Source organism: Lepus europaeus, chromosome 19, assembly GCF_033115175.1.
Source record: "Lepus europaeus isolate LE1 chromosome 19, mLepTim1.pri, whole genome shotgun sequence".
In the NCBI taxonomy this organism is placed as follows: Eukaryota; Metazoa; Chordata; class Mammalia; order Lagomorpha; family Leporidae; genus Lepus; species Lepus europaeus.
This window is the reverse complement of record NC_084845.1, coordinates 46,368,482-46,388,056: the sequence shown is the minus strand read 5'-3', so window position 1 is coordinate 46,388,056 and position 19,575 is coordinate 46,368,482.

The following is a 19,575-nucleotide window of genomic DNA, read 5'->3' as shown; positions in this document are numbered from 1 at the left end:
AACTCCACCTTCTCTTGGAACTGGGTATATACTCTTAGTAAGTTGTTCAGGGTCAGTGACATTCTGTTTCTTTTTATGTGACATGAATGCAATAACAGCAACCACCCTACAGTTTTTACAATGTCTCTTTTATGTTGAAATCTATCATAACTGTATTATCATTAAAAATATAACAGGAGGATACATCTAGACAGTATTTCAAGGTAGTTAGAACTGTAAATATGGGTTGGGAGATGACAGGTATGCAAAAATACCCTTGGCTTGTGTTTTTGCTCTGGATTATCAGTCTTTTGTAGATCAAAGTTACAAATTTTAATCAAAGATCTAGAATGGCATCCAAACAAGGAATTAGACAGGTTGCTTTAAGATTCTTTTTATATTTGAGGTGGAATGACAGATAAGAAAAGACATGAGCAGCCCTAGAGAAGAAGGTGTTCATCAGCGTACACACTTCCTCTGTGCACCCCATTTTCTGTGCCTGGACATCCCTCCATTAGAATATGTCTAACCATGTGGATTTTCAGCAACTATATATCAAGTGCCTAATAATCTGGACCATAGTAGATAACGACAGAGACCTAGTTCTTGCCTAAAGAGGTACCTATAATTGAAAATTGAATTAAAAATATGAAATGATTATCAAGGAGGCTCTTCTAAAGGTAAGAAACTTTCTAAATTCAGGGAGGTCAAGGTAGGTTTCCCTGAGGAAATCTTTGTGGGAAAAGACAAGAAAGTTAACTCTACAAGAAGATGTATCTTAAGAAAAGAGAAGCATGTGCACTTCACAGGGAGTAAATGCTTCCAGATCAGGTACTCTGGGAAAGCAAGACACACTTAAAGGGCTGAAAGAAAATTTATGTGACTGGAAAAGAGAACAAGTTGAGTGGTCTGATATGAGGCAACCCAGATACATACATACCCTAAATGATCATATTGTTGACCAAAATAAGAATTTACATTTTGATGCTAAGAGCAATGGAAGCCACGGGTTAGTTCTAAACAAGCAGTTGACATCGTCAGATTTGGCTTTTAGAGTGTTTCCTTTGGTGTGGAAAGTCATCTGAAAGCAAGAGTAGAAGCAACAAGAACAGGTAGGGGTAGTTGCAGAAATAGAGGGGCTCAGAATTGGGTGTGAAAGACTTAAGAAAAGGAGCCATACCTTTTGCTTGCATTCTCAGTAACCTGCACAGGCTTGAAACTGAAATATTAACAGCAATAACCAAAACACAATGTGACGCATGCAGCAATGGAGGCATGTGTTGGATACTGTACAAGGGATGGCGAACATCCGGCCCACCCACCATATACAGCCTGCAAAATCATTTGGTCTGGTCCTACCATGCAAGCAAAACCAGAATTCAAAATTCAATAAATCTGTAGCAGGCTAAATTTTAAATCAATAATTTTGCTTGGCCAGTGAATAATATTACAAAATATCCAAATGGGCCTTGGAGAAAAAAGTTCCCAACCCCTACTGAAGGAAGGACAACATTGAGAGTAATCAGCTCTTGCAAATGGCATTCTAGTTTAGAATGTGTGGATAAGTTACATGGGTGGGGCTGGCACTGTGGTGTAGCAGGTAAGGTTACCACCTGCAGTGCCAGCATCCCATATGAGCACTGGTTCAAGTCCCGGCTGCCCCACTTCCCATCCAGCTCTCTGCTATGGCCTGGGAAAGCAATAGAACATGGCCCAAATCCTTGGGCCCCTGCAACTCTGTGGGAGACCCAGAGCTCCTGGATCCTGGCTTCAGATCAGCACAGCTCCAGCCATTGCAGCCAACTGGGGAGAGAACCAGCAGATGGAAGCTCTCTCTCTCTCTGCCTCTCCTCTCTCTGTGTAACTCTGACTTTCAAATAAATAAATAAATAAATCTTTTTTTTTAAAGTTAGATGGGTGGATCAGCATTTTAATGTTGGCACCCATAACTGACACCTGTAACTCTGTTAGCTTTGGTTAAGTTCTTGATTTTTTTGAGTAGCCCTATATTCTACATGATAAAATTGAGTATCTACTTCATAAGGTTGTTATGGAAATTGAGTTACACAAAGTAGTTGGCCAAGCATCTGAGGAATATTTTAGAATCACTGTATGGTATTTTGTTGTTTTATTTTGACTTATTTTATTATTATTTTGTCTTATTTTATTATTATCCATAAGGGTGAAATAACTGTCACAAATAAGGAGGAATTCAACAAATAGACAGTAGGAAACCTGTGTCTACAAAAACAGCAGAAAGCATCATTTGTAAATGACTATTTATTTTAGTGTTTACCTATTTTCATCTTCTTGAAAAACAAAGTGTCAGAGCAAGTGAGCAAGAGAGATAGAAACACACACACACAGAGAAAGAGATATCTTTCACCCAGTGAAGCACTCCCCAAATGCCTGCAATCGCCAGGGCTGAGCCAGACCGAAGCCAAGAGGCTGGAACTCCTTACAGGTTTCCCACATGGGTGGCAGAGGCTCAAGCACCTGAGCCATTCATTCTCTACTTCCTCCCAGGATGCATTATCAGAAAGCTAGATCAGAAGCAGAGCAGCTGGGACTGGAATTGGCATTCTAATATGGAATGCAGTTGTCACAGGTAGTGACTTAGCAGGCTTCATCACAATGTCCTACTCTTTAAAACCAAAGAATGAGTATATTGTTACACAATAAACCCATTATAAGTTGAAAATACCATTAAGTTGAAAATGCATTTAATACACCTACCTACCGAATACCATAGCTTAGCCTAACCTTCCATACACACTCTCAGAACACTTGTGCAAAGTCATCTACCACATACACTATTTTATAATTAAGCATTCAGTATCTCATGTAATTTATTGACTATCTGTGTCCACAAAATACTGGCAACACAGCACACCACAGAATATTGCTCATTTCCCCTTATGATTGCATGGCTCCCTGGGAATTGTGACTTCATAATGTTAACCTAGGAAAAGATCAAAATTCAAAATTTGAACGATTTCTACCTAGGGTTTTTTCACCATCATAAAGTGGAAAAAAATCAAGTCAAATCTTGTAAGTTGGAGACTATACATATTGTATTCAAGAAATCAAGAAACCAAAACAATTGAGTATAATGTGCCAATCAATTTTAAAGGTCATAATGTTTTGAGTTGTAAAAATAATAAGCGCACAAAAAAGGCAAACAATTGGCTAAATAAAAAACAAATCTGAGACCAGTTTTGACACCTGCCGCAAGGATTCAGACCCTATAATCTGCTATTTCTTATTCTTCCACCTGTTTCTACCTGGTGCCTCAAGGATTTTAGTAGCACTGATTGTCTTTAACATTGTCGGAGTTCTTTCTTCACTATTCTGACTCTGCCCTTTGCCCCAGGTAGTGGGACTTGGAACAGTAATTCTCACAGACCACTTTGCATTTTGACCTTCCATGCTTCAGCTCAACTGTCTTTTTGGCAAATGCTCTTTTACATGGAAATGGTGTCACAGTCTGAATTAAAGACACACCAGCTACCTAAGTGTAACTCCCCAAACTTAAGGAGCTACCATTAACGTCCCCAGGGCTGACTTGTGAAAAAACTCAGGGAGCCCTGATGTTAAGCAGAGGGCATGGAAATGCCAACTTAGACTCCGCTTTGGAGTTCAGGATCTAATTAGACAGTTTCCAGTCGGGTTGAGAGGTGAGAGAGGAGGAAGAGTTTATTCCACAATGCTACCTGTCTAGCACTCTAAAAAGAAATAGAAGTGCTTTAAAATAAGGAGTACTATTTAGTTCTAGGTTATATTTAGTGACAATTATAAAGGTTACAACGTTAGTTTAGAATTCTATAACTGTACTCACAACCAAATCAACCAAATAAAAAAAAGGGTTTTTTTTAAAAAGAATTTGTGTTATTTCCCAAGAACCTAAACAGTTATTTATTGCAGACATAACAACTCAAAGTTGGAATTTGTTTCTTAATTCTCCCCACAGTTGCTGTAGTTAAGACTTCTGCTTTTTATTTGGAAGTGTGACTTCGCTTGTAGTTTTGTCTATTTTTTTCTCATAAAGACTTCATAAAAGCTTAAGGGGCTAATATTTTTTGGTATGTGTGTGTATGTGTTAAATATTAATGGCAGTTTGTTCTGAGATTCTGCCTTCCCTACAGAGTCTTTAAAAGCTGAATTATACCAAAAGTTATGACATTACACAAGAGGAGCAGCAATCTTCTCTATAATGAAGTCATTTTTTTATCAGCCTTAAAATATTCAGTGGCTGGGCTATGCCTCCCCTTCCTCCCAGTTCCCTCCTTTTAAGGCAGAAAAGTATTAGAAATGCAAAGGACACACCTGGTCATTACTTAGCATCCATTTTAGTTTACCATCCCTCATGCCACTCTTGATGGTTGACTATTCAGCATAATTATATCAAGAAAAAAATTGAAGCCCTTTTCTCTAAGAATAAGAATGCATTTCGATACTCAGTAGCAATTGGTGAAAGGAGCTCCTTTATTTTAGTATTGGAACAAGCCAATAAGATGCTGGGTACTTACTATGCATTGGGCATTGTTGCAGCTGGACATGCAGAGGGTGGAGTGTGAGCAGAAAATGTTGGTGGTGCCTACATAGCAAGTACTTGAACTTTCAGGATGACCTGCTTTCTCCCCTGAAGAAGTCGTTATCCATAAGTATCACAATAAAAATCTTTCAGAGTTTTAGGTATTTACTGAGAGTCTACAATGTTCCTTGGACTGTGCTCTGTGCTGATAACTAAGTATGAATGAACCATCGATATTCTTCTCTGGAATCTATCCTCTATGGAGCAGACAGCTATGTGCAAAGTGCCAGAGAGATGAAAGGAATAGGACTAAATTATGTATACCATGGAAGTAATTTGACTTATAGAACGGGGAACTCCAATGTCCACCTTTAAAAAATAACAATTCTTTTCATAGCTCTGTCGAAATCTTGGCTTGAGATTAGGAGGGGCTATGGCAGCAGCTCATATTAGTCAGGCTTAGAATGCTTGCCCATCTTTGAAGCAAACACTTGTCATCCAGAGATTGACAATCCCAAAAAGTAATCATTTCAAAGAAAAAAAAATGGAGTGCTATAAGCAAAAGAAGGGAGGAATCCTGTGCATAGTTCTGAACTATAACACTCCCTTTAAGCATGTCTAATCTTCCCAACGTTGCTCAGAGAAAAACATTTTCTTAAAGTAAAGCAGAAGAATTGGAAGAGTTAATATCCACTATGAAATAATACATAGATATAATGCTTTGTATTTTGCAAAGCACGCATGCATGCAGTATTGCAGCCAATGTTTGGGAAACTTGGACATTTGTATTTAACACAGAAGGTGGGAAAGTCATATGCTCTGAACAAGAGTTCAATGTTCAGGATTCCAACCTCCACTTTCCTACTGTGAGCCTGGTTCAATCCCATCAAGGTGGCATGTACCAATGCCATCTTACTTGTTAAAGTTATCAGTTTAAGTTCATAATTGATAAAAAAAAAGATAGGATTAAATGTCAAAGGGATTACATAAATAAGACCAGTGTCTGCAAATAATTGATAGAATTAAAAAGGACTGAACGATCCAACATGGGATTGAATTGGAATCCCCTGGCACATTTCTAGCTCTACCATTAGGGATAAGACCAAGTGAGCAGGTGCCGAAATGTATATCTCCTTCCTCTCTTATTCCCACTCTTTTATTTTTTCATTTATTAAACTTTTATTTAATGAATATAAATTTCCAAAGTACAGCTTATGGGTTACAATGGCTTCCCCCCTCCCGTAACTTCCCTCCCACCCACAAAGATATAAGAAAATATTTTTAAAAGTCATCTTAAAAGATGATTATAATTTTATGTCAATGAAAATTATTTTTGAAACCTTTAGTAGCATAGATCTTTGGTATATGTGCATATACTTGGAGGATTCCAAACTTAATCTAGATAATAGTTTTTGCTTTTTTGATTACTTACACTAGGAACGTGATTACTATCTGAACACATTTGCACTGTATTAATTTACTGTATCCCAATCTGAAATTGTAATCATTCTTAAGTTATTTCCATTAATTCTCATTGAAGGACATTCCTGTAGGCTTAGATAAAGTCTAGACTGTTGTTAGACTTGTTAGATTTGTTGTTGTTGTTATATTTATTCATATAAAACATTAATTTTTAGACATATTTTAAGTTTATGTTAAGTAATAGGTTCAATTTGGTCAAAATATTTCATTTCTAAGCCTTGATAACATGACAACATGATATTTAAAATACTATTAAGGTTCCTGAATTACGAAAGAAAATTTTCTTTTATTGTAGCCTTTGGTGATTGTTGGATTCAAATTTTTTTTATTAAAAGTGTTTTTTTTTTGTACTTTTTTTTTAACTTTTATTTAATGAATATAAATTTCCAGTGTACAGCTTATGGATTACAATGGCTTCCCCCTCCCATTAACTTCCCTCCCACCCGCAACCCTCCCCTCTCCCGCTCCCTCTCCCCTTCCATTCACATCAAGATTCATTTTCAATTCTCTTTATATACAGAAGATCAATTGAGTATAAAGATTTCAACAGTTTGCACCCACATAGAAACACAAAGTGAAACACACTGTTGGAGTACTAGTTATAGCATTAAATCACAATGTACAGCACATTAAGGACAGAGATCCCACATGAGGAGCAAGTGCACAGTGGCTCCTGTTGTTGACCCAACAAATTGACACTCTAGTTTATGGTGCCAGTAACCACCCTAGGCTGTCGTCATGAGTTGCCAAGGCTATGGAAGCCTTCCAAGTTTGCCGACTCTGATCATATTTAGACAAGGTCATAAAAGACAGAGTGAGGATAGTAACCAATGATCCTAAGAGTGGCATTTACCAGGTTTGAACAATTATACAGCATTAAGTGGGGAAGAGGACCATCAGTACACACAGGCCAGCTAAGTAATGAAAGTCAACAGAGTGCCTTCCCCTAGGAGGTTCACACCTCCCTTAGGATGTACCCCATGTGAAGAGATAGATAGGTCTGGGCCTCTTAACTCACAAGGCCTAAAGCCCACCAGATTATTATCAAGCCCCTTCTATCAGGTTCTATTTGCCTCTCAATCAAAAACTTAATTATAGCTTAGACAGCACCTTTCTTAGCTCTTATTCCCACTCTTATATTTAACAGGGATCACTTTTCGGTTAAATTTAAATGACTAAGAATAATTGTGAGTTAATTAAAGAGTTCAACCAATGGTATTAAGTAGAACAAAAAATACTAAAAGGAATAAAATAGTAAGTTGTTCCTCAATAGTCAGGACAAGGGCTGATCAAGTCATTGTTTCTCATAGTGTCCATTTCACTTCAACAGGTTTCTGGAAAGCTCTTCTTTAGTCATAGAAATCCATTCCATTGTTATCAAGGTGGACAGGCACGACAACTTTTCTTGGATGATTTTAATATTTTATGTCTTAATGAGGCAATAGTTACAAATTATATATGGTTAGCCAAAAAAAATCTATTTTATATGTAAAAATTTTTGAGTTCTGTTTTATAAAAATATGTCTCTAAAAATTTATAGTTCAAATGGATTATGAAGCAATTATTATATTCCAAAGGCTACACTGTGCACTTTGTATACAATAACAGAAGCATGTGTTTCATGAAAGTTATTACCCAGTCTAATTTTATATGTATTGTTTGCTTCATCTTATTTAACCTTCAGAACAAGACTGTAGGGAAATGTGGAATGGAATTATTATTTCCTTCTCAAGGATTTTAAGAAACAGTGGCTCAGAAATTTTAAGTTCAAATCAAAGAGATATTACAAGGTACAACAAGGACTTAATCCCAGATATTTTGACCCTAAAGACAAACTGTTTTCTACAAACTATCAAATTGATAGTTATCATTTCAAAGATGTTTACAGAACACACATAAAGACATAAACATGCCCATAACAGTATATGTATGACTTGTAGAAAGCAGAATAATCCAGACAGGATCTACAGTCCTAGCTCCACTTCTTCCTAGTTCTGTGACCTTGAAAAATAAACACTTGGAGATTCAGTTTCTTTTTCTCCACGGCTGCAAAGAGCTACCTGTTTACAAATGTCAGAGCTCATACAACTAACCTGACTTTTCAAAGTTCCTTTTACATCTTTCCCCATGCTTATAAATATGCATGAATATGTCTATTACTACAGCAGCTTTTGATAATGGAAAAAAATCTATGCATATGTGCCTATCTGTGCACTGTGTCCACAAGAATGTGTATGTGTGTCTCAGTAGTATGCAGTTTCACTCAATGTAACATTCACCATTCAAGTTATTATATAAAAATTAACTTTATTATTTTAATAGCTACATATTATCCTTTAGTAATGTCTTGACATTTTTTCCTCATTGCCCTAATAAAGAATTTCCAAAATGATTTATATGGAGGTGGGGAGACTATACACAACATTGTAGATCCATATGCACGCAATGGCACAATATTCAATTTTATAAGACAGGTTCTTTTTAAAAAGGTGAACTGTTAGCTGAAGAGCAATACATTTGTTATTTTAACACACATTGCCAAAGTATTATCTAAAGTGTTTGCAGCAACTCCTGCCCCCACATCAACGTATGAGGGCACACATCTTGCACTCATTTACCAACTGTGATGTTCATTCCAAACAAATAAAGTTGCATATGTCATGTTCTGCACACTCCAAATCCACTGCTGCTGCCTTCCTTGGTCTTAGGCAAGTGTGATTACACTGGGGCTGGTCTGTGCTAAGCTATCCCTTCAAATCTGGGTTCAGCTCTGAGCAGAGTGTCTGTGTGCCAGGGTCCACAGAGCAGGAACAACAAAGACAGGTTTTTCCTCTACTTTCACCACTGTGTATTTACTCTTTTCCACATGTCTGAGCTAATGACTCTGCTGATCTGGAGCAGAGGATTACACTAAGCCAGTCTTTGTAATGCTCGCTTGACTGAGGATGAACTCAGGATGAAATGATGTTTGTAATGTTCTTTCAGGAATTGCAAGCCATTGAATTTGTCAAATATTTATATTGAGCAACTCTTATGTGCAATGCACCTGCAGCATTGTCTGTCTCTCCCTATGCCTATCTATGAAACCTTGCTCTTTTTCCCTATACTATTTTCAAAAATCTTATAGATACAATGAATAACCAGACAAGATTTACTCTCAAAGGCATGGAAGTAGTACACTGGGTTTACATTCAGTCCTTTCAGCTACAGCCATAGATAGGATTCGAATGCTTCTTGTTCCTGGTTCCTGTTCTCCTTTTAGTTTCCATGCCTCTTCATTCGATCAAGGAACTGAACTTAACCTTATAGCTCTGATTTATAATTGAGATGGTTAGAATCCACCTTGGCTTTATTCTTAGGATGGCAACAGTTGATCTCAACTGAGGCATATCTTTCAGTCTTTACTTCTGTTTTCCTCCTACAAGAATCAGTCTATATAAAACTATTAATAGTCGCCAGCGCCGCGGCTCAATAGGCTATTCCTCCACCTAGCAGTGCCAGCACACCGGGTTCTAGTCCCAGTTGCCCCTCTTTCAGGCCAGCTCTCTGCTATGGCCCGGGAAGGCAGTGGAGGATGGCCCAAGTCCTTGGGCCCTGCACCCCATGGGAGACCAGGAGAAGCACCTGGCTCCTGCCTTCGGATCAGCACGGTGCGCCGGCCGCAGTGCGCCGGCCGCGGCGGCCATTGGAGGGTGAACCAACGGCAAAAGGAAGACCTTTCTCTCTGTCTCTCTCTCTCTCACTGTCCACTCTGCCTGTCAAAAAAAAAAACAAAAAAACAAAAACAAAAAACAAAAAACAAACTTGCAAGACAATATCTTCATAATGACCAAGGTCCAATGAGTCCTTTATTTCTTGCACACTTAGGAAGGTGCCAGAGGCCTGATCTGATGAACTTGGTTCTCTCAGTGCTAAACATACAGAGCAGGGTTATGACAGGTGACAGGTCCAATTGCCATTAATGCCAACAAAAAAACACATCTCACTTCCCTTGCAATTAAAAAACAGCGAGCTCCTCTTGTTGATATTGCATTGGGGTGAAATAAAAACAACAAAAGTAAAATATATATATATATATATATATATATATATATACAAAAATGGAGAAAATAGTCATCTGCAAAAGAAAATAAATAAAAAATATTAGCTAAGTGGATTTTTTTTTTTGAAATTAATGTTTGAACAAATGGGCAAACCTGTAAGCAAAAATCAAGTATGATCTCAGTATTTTGTCCCAGATAATGAAAAGGACAAGTAACAGGATCCATTATTAAATACTGATATTTGGACAAGTTCTTGGCCAATCACATATGGGGAGTAAAACAGCAGACGGGAGCTTGCTCTCTCTTGCTCTTGCTCTCTCTCTAATAAATGTATAAATAAAAAATTAAGTATTTTCTATCTTTTATGTACTAAACAGAGCCAAATAATTGAAGCTCAAAAGATTTTAGTCTTTTTAGAGTAGTGTGGCTCAATATTTTATATGTACTTGGTTATAATATCTTTACCTTGGGAAAGTAGTTTCATTTTTTATGGTATAGTTGTGTCTTGTGTTAAAAAAAAAAAAAGGTTATAGACTTGATGTCTGTGGCAGGCAGAATAGTGACCTCCAAATATGTCCATATCCTATTTCTTGAGAACTATGAATATGTTCTGTGACACAGCAAAAGTAAATGAAAGTGCCAAGAAAATTAAGGTTGTTCTTAGATGAGCTTAAAATCATGAGATTGTCCTGGAACATATGGGTGCAACCAATGCAATGGTAAGAGTCCTTCAGTGTTGAAGATGGAAGCAGAAGAGTCAATGTCACAGTGATGGAATGTGACTCCACCAGCCATCTGACTTTGCAGATGAAGGGAACCCGAGATGAGGAATGCAGGCAGCCCTAGAATATGGAAAAGGGAAGGCAGTGGATGGTTTTGCAGCCTCCAGAAGGAACACGGACCTATGGAGACCTTGACCTTAACCTAATGAGACTGATGTTGGATTTTTGACCTCTAGAACTGCCTAATAATAAATCTGTGCTATTTTAAGACACCAAATTGTGAATGGGTATTTGTTACAGTGAGAGTAAAAAACTAATATAGTATCCTATGATCTTTGCAAGATCATGACACATGATAGTGACTGTCCCCAAACTCACTCTCTCTCGCTCTCGCTCTCTTTCTCTCTCCCTCTCCCCCTCTCCATCTCCCTCTCCCTCTCTCTCTTCCCTCTATCCCTCCTGCAGACCCTCACTCTCTCTCTCTTCTTCTCAGAAATCTTTGAAAATTCCCTCCATGCTACTTCACCTTGTTTTATATGCCTCCCTCATCCTTTTTCTTATTTAAGACATCTCTTCTTTCTGCTTCACATTAATATTATTTACTTTCCATTAGAAATCAATAGAATCTGCCTTGGTTACTCTCAACTCTCCCTCTCACTCATCTTAGTAAGAATGTCAGGTCCAGGAACCAAAAAGGAGGAGGAGGAGGAGAAAGAGGAGGGAAAAAAGAAAGATCAAATATTCCTTCAGAGGAGGAGGGCAAGAAGCTGTGGGTATCAGTATTTACTGATGCATGTATTTCAATTATCACAGGACTGCTAACATAAAGGATAAGCAGGGACAACCATGAAGTACAGAGCTTGGGCCACCAGATGAGATGCTCTCAGTCCATATTGGGGAGTCTGGTTCAAGTCCCAAATACTCCACTTATGATCCAGAGTCCTGTTAATGTGCCTCCTAGGAGGCACAAGGTGATGGCTCAAGCACTTGGGACCCTGACACCCATGGGGAGACCTACTTGGAGTTCCTGACTCATGGCTTCAGCCTGGCTCAGCCCTGGCTGTTGTTGGCATTTGAGGAGTGAAGACAGGAGATTTCTGTCAGTCCTTCTCTCTGACACCCTCCATCTCTCTGCCTTTGAAATTAAATTTAAAGAGAAATGAAGTTATACAGAGCAGTACTGAGTTTCAAATGACTGCTTGAAAATAAACTACGTATCTCCATCTCTCTGCCCTTCAAACAAAATGAAAAAAACATTTTTTTAAATAAAATAAGGATTAATCATTCAAATTTCCCAAGAGTTGTGGAAGGTTACATCTACTTTATGAATAGTTTCTAGTAAGATAAGAGATGCTCAGAATATAACAGCTAACAAAAACTATTAATTTCAGTCCAGGCCCAATACCTTGAAATCAACATTTCAACCCCTGTCAAAATTTATATTCACCATGCAAGATGAATATTAAAGAACAAAAAGAAGAAAAGCAGATGTAAAAAGACTCAGAAAAAATCATTTCAGTTTGTAAATAATACATTTTGAATATACTTGAATTAGCCATTTACTTGAGTTTATCAAAATGCAGTATTCAGATAGCTGAAAACTAATCCTGCTCCAGTGTGCATTGAAGAAAAAAGAGATGACTCTGAGTGTGTTGCAGCCCATCTGAATACACATTCAACATACACTAATAGCAGCTGGGGAAATAAAATTCTTTGGATGCAGATGGGCAAGTATTCTCTATATAGAAAACATTTTCATCCTTTTTTAATAACAGGGTTTTTTTTTCTCACTTTTAATACAGACATAATCATGAAGAAAACTTCAAAGAATTCATTGCAAAGTATATTCTTAGAAAAATCCATCAGGTTTTAAAATTCCCTCCTGTCATGTGTTTCTGGAGAAGACTTGCAAGCTTAGGACAAATAGGTTAGATTATAAAAGTTCATTTTCAATTCAAAATACTGTTCCCTATGATATGATTTATTCTTTTTTTTTTTTTTTTTTTTGGACAGGCAGAGTGGACAGTGAGAGAGAGTGAGACAGAGAGAAAGGTCTTCCTTTGCCGTTGGTTCACCCTCCAATGGCCGCTGCGGCCGGCGCACCGCGCTGATCCAAAGCCAGGAGCCAGGTGCTTCTCCTGGTCTCCCATGGGGTGCAGGGCCCAAGCACTTGGGCCATCCTCCACTGCACTCCTGGGCCACAGCAGAGAGCTGGCCTGGAAGAGGGGCAACAGGGACAGAATCCGGCGCCCGGACCGGGACTAGAACCCGGGGTGCTGGCGCCGCTAGGCGGAGATTTATTCTTCTTTCTTCTCCTTTCTCTTCCTCCTCCTTCTTCTTATTTTTTGAAAGGCAGAGAGACAGAGGGAAACAGATCTTTCTTCTATTAGTTCATACCCAAAATGCCTACAACAGTCAGAACTGGGCCTGATCAAAGCCAGGAACTCCATCTAGATTTCCCAAGTGGGTGGCATGAATCCTAGCACTTGAGCTATCATTTGCTGCCTCCTACAGTGTGCATTAGGAGGAAGTTAGATTTGCATTCAAGAGCTAGGACTAGAAGCAGGCATTTCAACATGGAATGTGGGAATCCCCAGAAGCATATAACCACTGTGCAAAATGCCTATCTTGTATGACTTGATTTCTTGGCTAGCAAATTAAAGAACATTTAAACTACAGTATGCTAAGGTGGTGACTTTTTTTTCTAAGGAAATAATGCTTCTGCTCTGTGCCCCTTCTAACCAATATTCCTACCTCAGGGTGCGGCTAATCCATAGCTTCATGCCTAATACCATGGATGAGTTTTAATTACTTTTGAAACACGAATGAAATATTACAGGTTGGGGTATGCATTCTTTTTGTGTCTTTTTCTTTCACAACATTGTTCAGAAAACACTTTTTAAAAGTTAAGAGAGAAAATAAACTTTATATAATCTATTTGCATGATTGTTAATGATTAAGATAAAATGAAAAGATTAAAATGAAAAACAATGATGTCTCCCTACACAGTTCTCCACCTTCCTTCCCAGAGATAACCAATGTTGCCATTTCTTGATCATCTCTAGAGAGGAATTTTAGGTACAAACAGGCCTCTGAATGTGTTACCTTACCTACCCCACACATAAATGTTAGCATAGGCTACATATAGAAGAGAAATCATTAAGAGACATACTTTTTCTCCATCCCTACTGGTATTACTCAATCCTTATTGAAGAGTGTAGGACTTTTATTTAAGGTCTGTTGCTCAGGGCCAGCACTGTGGCTTAGAAGGTTAAGCCTCCACCTGCCATGCCAGCATCCCATATGGGTGCTGGTTCAAGACCCAGCTGCTCCACTTCCGCCCCAGCTCCCTGATAATGCACTTAGGAAAAGCAATGGAAGATTGCCCAAGTATCTGGGACCCTGTACCCACATGGAAGACCCAGAAGAAGCTCCTGGCTTTGATCTGGCAAAGCCCTGGCCATTGAGGCCATTTAGGGTATGAAGGAATGGATGGAAAATATCTCTCTCACTCACTCGCTCTTGCTCCCCTCCCTCCCTCTCCCTCTCCCTCTCCCTTTCCCTCTTTCTCTCCTTCTCTCTTTGTATCTCTGCCTTTCAAATAAATAAATAAATGTTTAAAAAATAAAGGCTGTTGCTCAATTTGGGTTTGTCTGCTGTCTCATGATTAGATTCAGCTCATGTACTTTTTGGGCAATAATACTACATAAGAGATATTGTTTCATTCTTAGAAGGCATCTTGTGTTGGTTTGTGCCATTATTGGTGCAATTTCCCCCCTTTGGTAAAGGTGGAGTCAACTAGGTTTCTCAACTACAGAATTATCAAATTTCCTGGTAACTAATACGTGTTCTGTAAAGAGTGTCTTTGACAATGTATGAAAAATCCTGTTTTTCTTTAAGCGTTCACTTAAAGATTTTAATATCCACTGGTGATTTCTGCCTGAATCAGTCATAAATATGATGATTGGAAATGATAGTTCTAAGATTGTTTTCAGTGTCCTTAAGTTATGCTGAGCTCTTTTAAAAGATTTACTTATTTATTTGAAAGGCAGAATTATAGACAGAGAAGGAGAGACAGAGAGAAATAGATATCTTCCATTTGCTTCCATTTCCCCAACTGGCCACAACAGCCAGAGTAAGGCCAGGCCAAAGCCAGGAGTTTCATTCAGGTCTCCTGGGTGGGTGCAGGGGCCAAAGCACTTGGACCATCTTCTGCTGCTTTCCCAGGCTATTAGCAGGGAGCTGGATTAGAAGTAGAGCAGAAGAAATTTGAACAAGCACCCCATATGTTATGCCACAATCACAGGTGACAGGTTAGCCTGCTCTGCAGTAACACCAGCCCCATCTTTTGAGCTCTTGAGCCGAGTTGTGTCAATAGGGCTTTCTGGTCCTTCTTGTACTTGCCTCTGCCTCCTGAAGTCCTATGTGCCTTCTACAGAAGGCTCTGCTTACAGAAATAGAGGAAAGGTACATTCCCAGGAAATGTGAGAGAGATTTGGGGCCCTGAATGATAAAATCAAATGCACCGAGTTTATCTCTGTATCACATTGTTCTGAATCCAAAGACTTGCTGGTGTGGCTGTGTAGCTTCTACACTTTGAACTGTCTTATCTCAGAGGTCTCATCCATGGTCTTATTTTTGTTCTAAAAACTTATAATATTCTCTTTTTCAGTGCTCATGGAATCCAGATCTTTGATTTTGAAATTAAATGCAGACTCCTTTCTGGAACCCAATTTCTTTACCAACTGCTCTCTGAAATCAAAATCAGAATAATGCTTGTTCATAAATGCCTTAATGAAGATGTGTAAATGAAAGGAGGTGCAGACAGTAGGACACCATAGGCTTCACTACTTGGATTCTACTATTCATGATTATCTCTTTTTTTTAAAGATTTTATTTGTTTACTTGAGAAGCAGAGTTACAGAGAGTGAGAGTGAGAGAGAGAAAGAGAGAAAGAGAGAAAGAGAGAGAGAGAGAGAGAGAGAGAGAGAGGTCTTCCATTCACTGTTCATTCCCCCAAATGGCCACAATGGCCAGAGGTGGGCCAGTCTAAAGACAGGAGTCTGGAGCTTCCTATAGGTCTCCCAAGCACTTGGGCCACTTTCTGCTGTTTTCCCAGGTCTTCAGCTGGGAGATGGATCAGATGTGGAGTAGCCAGGACTCGAACTGGCACCCATATGGGATGCCAGCGCTACAAGTGGGGGCTTAACTTACTATGCCACAGAGCTGGCCCCTCAGGAGTATCTTCACCTTGGCTTGATGCCAAGGCCCTCTCAGGTTCTGTTCTTTTCTGGAATCAGTGCCTCATCCTTTAATTCTGAAACCATATCTAGATACTAGACTCTTCAGTATTGATTTCTAAGTCAAGTTTTCAGTTTTTAGCATAACCTGGGTAAGGTTTTTGATTCAATGAGGTTTTTTTTAGTATATTTTCTGTGAATTTGGTGTTACTGTACCTATGATTTATTGCTACAATCGTCTCTGGAAAATTATCTCCAACTCTTCCATGTTTAAAGTGAGTCCAGTGTATAAGAACTCAACTAGGAGACCTCAGTCTCAGTTTTCATCTGCATATAAAATCACATGTAAGCACTAGGAGCTGAACCTGGAGAGTACCTATGAGACAAGATTAACTTTCCCAGGAATTTGTTGGAACGTCAGAGAAAGATTTGATTGGTTCACATGAAAATTGCCAATTTAGCAAGAACACAATTTAGAGATGGGAAAACCAAGCTCTGTTCACTGACGCATGTGCAAAATGAGATACTGGCAGTGGAATTGTGTATTTATGATAATTTTGCTATTGCAGGGCAAGGGAGGCCATCTACCAGGGAATTGCAGTAATTAGATGAGGAAAGTGATTGTTCCATAAAACTCAGCTAAAATGTTACAGTGAAGCAGAGAGAAATGAAGAATAAAGAGTATTTCCCAAATCAGAAAAGATTGTTTTATTGTCTATTTTACAAGCATAGTTAGGATGTTAAATTGGAAGCAAATCTAACTGGAAAGCAGTAACATACCAGATTTGGCCATCAAATTAATTCTGCTGTAATGAAATGTGAAATTTGACTGAAATGAAGAGGAATTGGATTTAGGCTGCCTATCTGGTGGCTTTCAATTATAACATAACATCATCCACATCCTTTTGTTAAACATAAAAATAAATGCTGAGCAAACACAGGCAGCAACTACTCAACAAGAAACAGGAACAGAGCTGCCAGTCCTGAGATTTCCAAGGCCCACCTGAGAGGTCATCTGAAAAAATGAATGGATATGGGGATAGATCACTTCTACCGTTATTTACAGCTCTACTATAAATGATTGTAGTCATACATTTAGGTTTTAAGAAAGACCAACATAACCTGACATACAATAAAATACTAAAGTTGGCCAACAACTTACTTATTTATCAGTTCTATGGGTTCTAGATTATTTCCTGTAATGACATAATATTTGTCTTCCTGCTTTTGTGTATGTTTTCTTAGGATGAAAAGAAAATGCTCAGATTGTAGCTAGCACTCCAGGTAGCCTAACTGACCATGGGTACTATTGGAGAAGCTAGAGGTTTATGCTACTCACTTCATGTTTAACCCCCAGGAAATATCAAATAAAAATTCCATTATAACACTCTTCTAAGTGTCTTCTCTATCCCATTTTAAATTTTTTTCCTAAAGTAGGGGAAAAATGGCCAAATTATTCTATTTTGATTTCTCTGCATAAGCACAAGTGATTGAGGCTGGCTGTCTAACCTCATCCAAAGTTCACTCCTTATATTTAGAGAAAAGGGGGAAAAGCATCAGTTATGACTTCTGCGATAGACAAATTTTCATAACTATAATTACTTTTTGTATACATAGCATGTTAAAATAACATTATAGACAAAGTAACAGATATCAAATTACTTTCTGTTTCTTTTTTATGATATGGTTACTGGAAATTTTAAAATTAATTATTTGGTCTGCATTATATGTCAATTGAACAGTGCTGATCTACACAGTTCACAAAATAGTACATTGGCCCACTACTTAGGTGGTCCCATGGTTACCGTAACCAAGGAGCAAGTGTTCTAAATGCTCTGATAAGAGACACAAAGATGGGAGAACTATCAGATTGAGGGGCTTATTTCACTAGTGAAGTTCTCAAGAGTCTAGAGTTCTGGGCCTGCTAGGACATTCTATTATCAAAAGGAAAAGATCATCCTTAGCCTAGTTTGTGTTGCTATAACAAAATACCTGAGGCCAGGTACTTTATGAAGTAAAGAAGCTTACCTGACTCAAAATTCCAGTGCTTGGAAGATCCAAACAGTATGATGTCTGAAACCAGGCAAGGGCTCCCTGGCTACATCATAACATGACAGAGAAGCAGAGAGGAAATGGCTGTATGCAGAAGGGACCAAGGTGTCACGTGGTGTCGCTTTATGACAACACATTCTTGTAAGAATAAATCCGATTACAGAAAACTTGACTTAGCCCTGCAAGGTAGCATTCATTCATTCACGAGGGTAGGGCTGTTATGACCCAGTTGCTTTCCACTAGCCCTATCTCTTAAAGGTTCCAGCACCTCACCACTGCTATATTTGGGACCAAGATTTCAGTACTTATATCTTCAAAGGACAAACCACACCAAATATATTATTGTACCTTGTACCACATACCACTAAAGAATGAATAAATATAAATAGAATGCCTCCTCATTTTGTAATATTGCTCTAATGAGTGTCCTGTAGTAGATGCTTTGGGTTCCTTGCCCAGATATCCTTCACCAGGCAAGTACATTCCCTGGATGCTATGTGTGTTGGCTGGCAAAACCTCAAATGCTCCGTACCCCCAAGAGTTGTCCTTAAAGGAATGAAAGCTTCCTGTCCCAGAAGATTATACTCTTTATAGCATCTAGGCAGCTACAAACTACTTGTTAAGAGGAAGGTAAAAAGAATAACATGACTGACCTCCATGTGTGACTAAATCTGTGGTAGAACTGTAGTTCAGAGCTCTGCACAGGACAAAGTTTACATCATTCCCAGTCACGTCTATACCCTTGATGAGATTTCTTCCCCTGTCATATCTAACTTCCCTATCTCCCTTCTCCTGAAAACACTCTTAATAAATCTCTTTCTTAATAATTCTCATCTTTGGCTCTACTTTCTGGAAATTCTCTTATATTGATCAATGTTTCCTTTACTCCTCAGTCTATATATCTATAGTGCATTTCTATCCAGGATTGCTGTTAAGTGAGTAGATTAGAGCTACTTTTGCCACAGGGATGAAATGTCTAACTACACAAGATGATGGGATTATTTCTTTGATTTATGATAGTGTATATATGCATATATATACATATATCATCACATCATGTTGCATACCTTAAATATACACAATAAAATTTATTTTAAAATTTTATAAATAATTGCATCATGGGGAAAAAGGAATAATGGAAGTATTTTAGTAAGTAGGAAATACTAATTCCATCAAAATGTCTCCAATACTCAGTCTTTGCCAAGGTTTCTTCCACTGACTGTATTTAAAAAGAATCTGGAGGTGGCAGAAATTAAGTCAATCGGTAGTTTTTAAATATTCACTTCATGTTAGTCACAGTGGAAGAACTAAATGTGTTGCCCAGGAAAAAAAGAACTCTAATATCTAATAGCAAATAAGAACCTATTTGATGGCAGGCAGGTGGTGAGTGATTTACATATATTACTGTCTTTATACAACAACTCCATAAGTAAGTACTATTATCAGCTACCCAAAAATAACTTAGATTCTACTTGAAAAAATAAGGCACTAAATGTAATTCTATAAACATGTATTGAGAATCA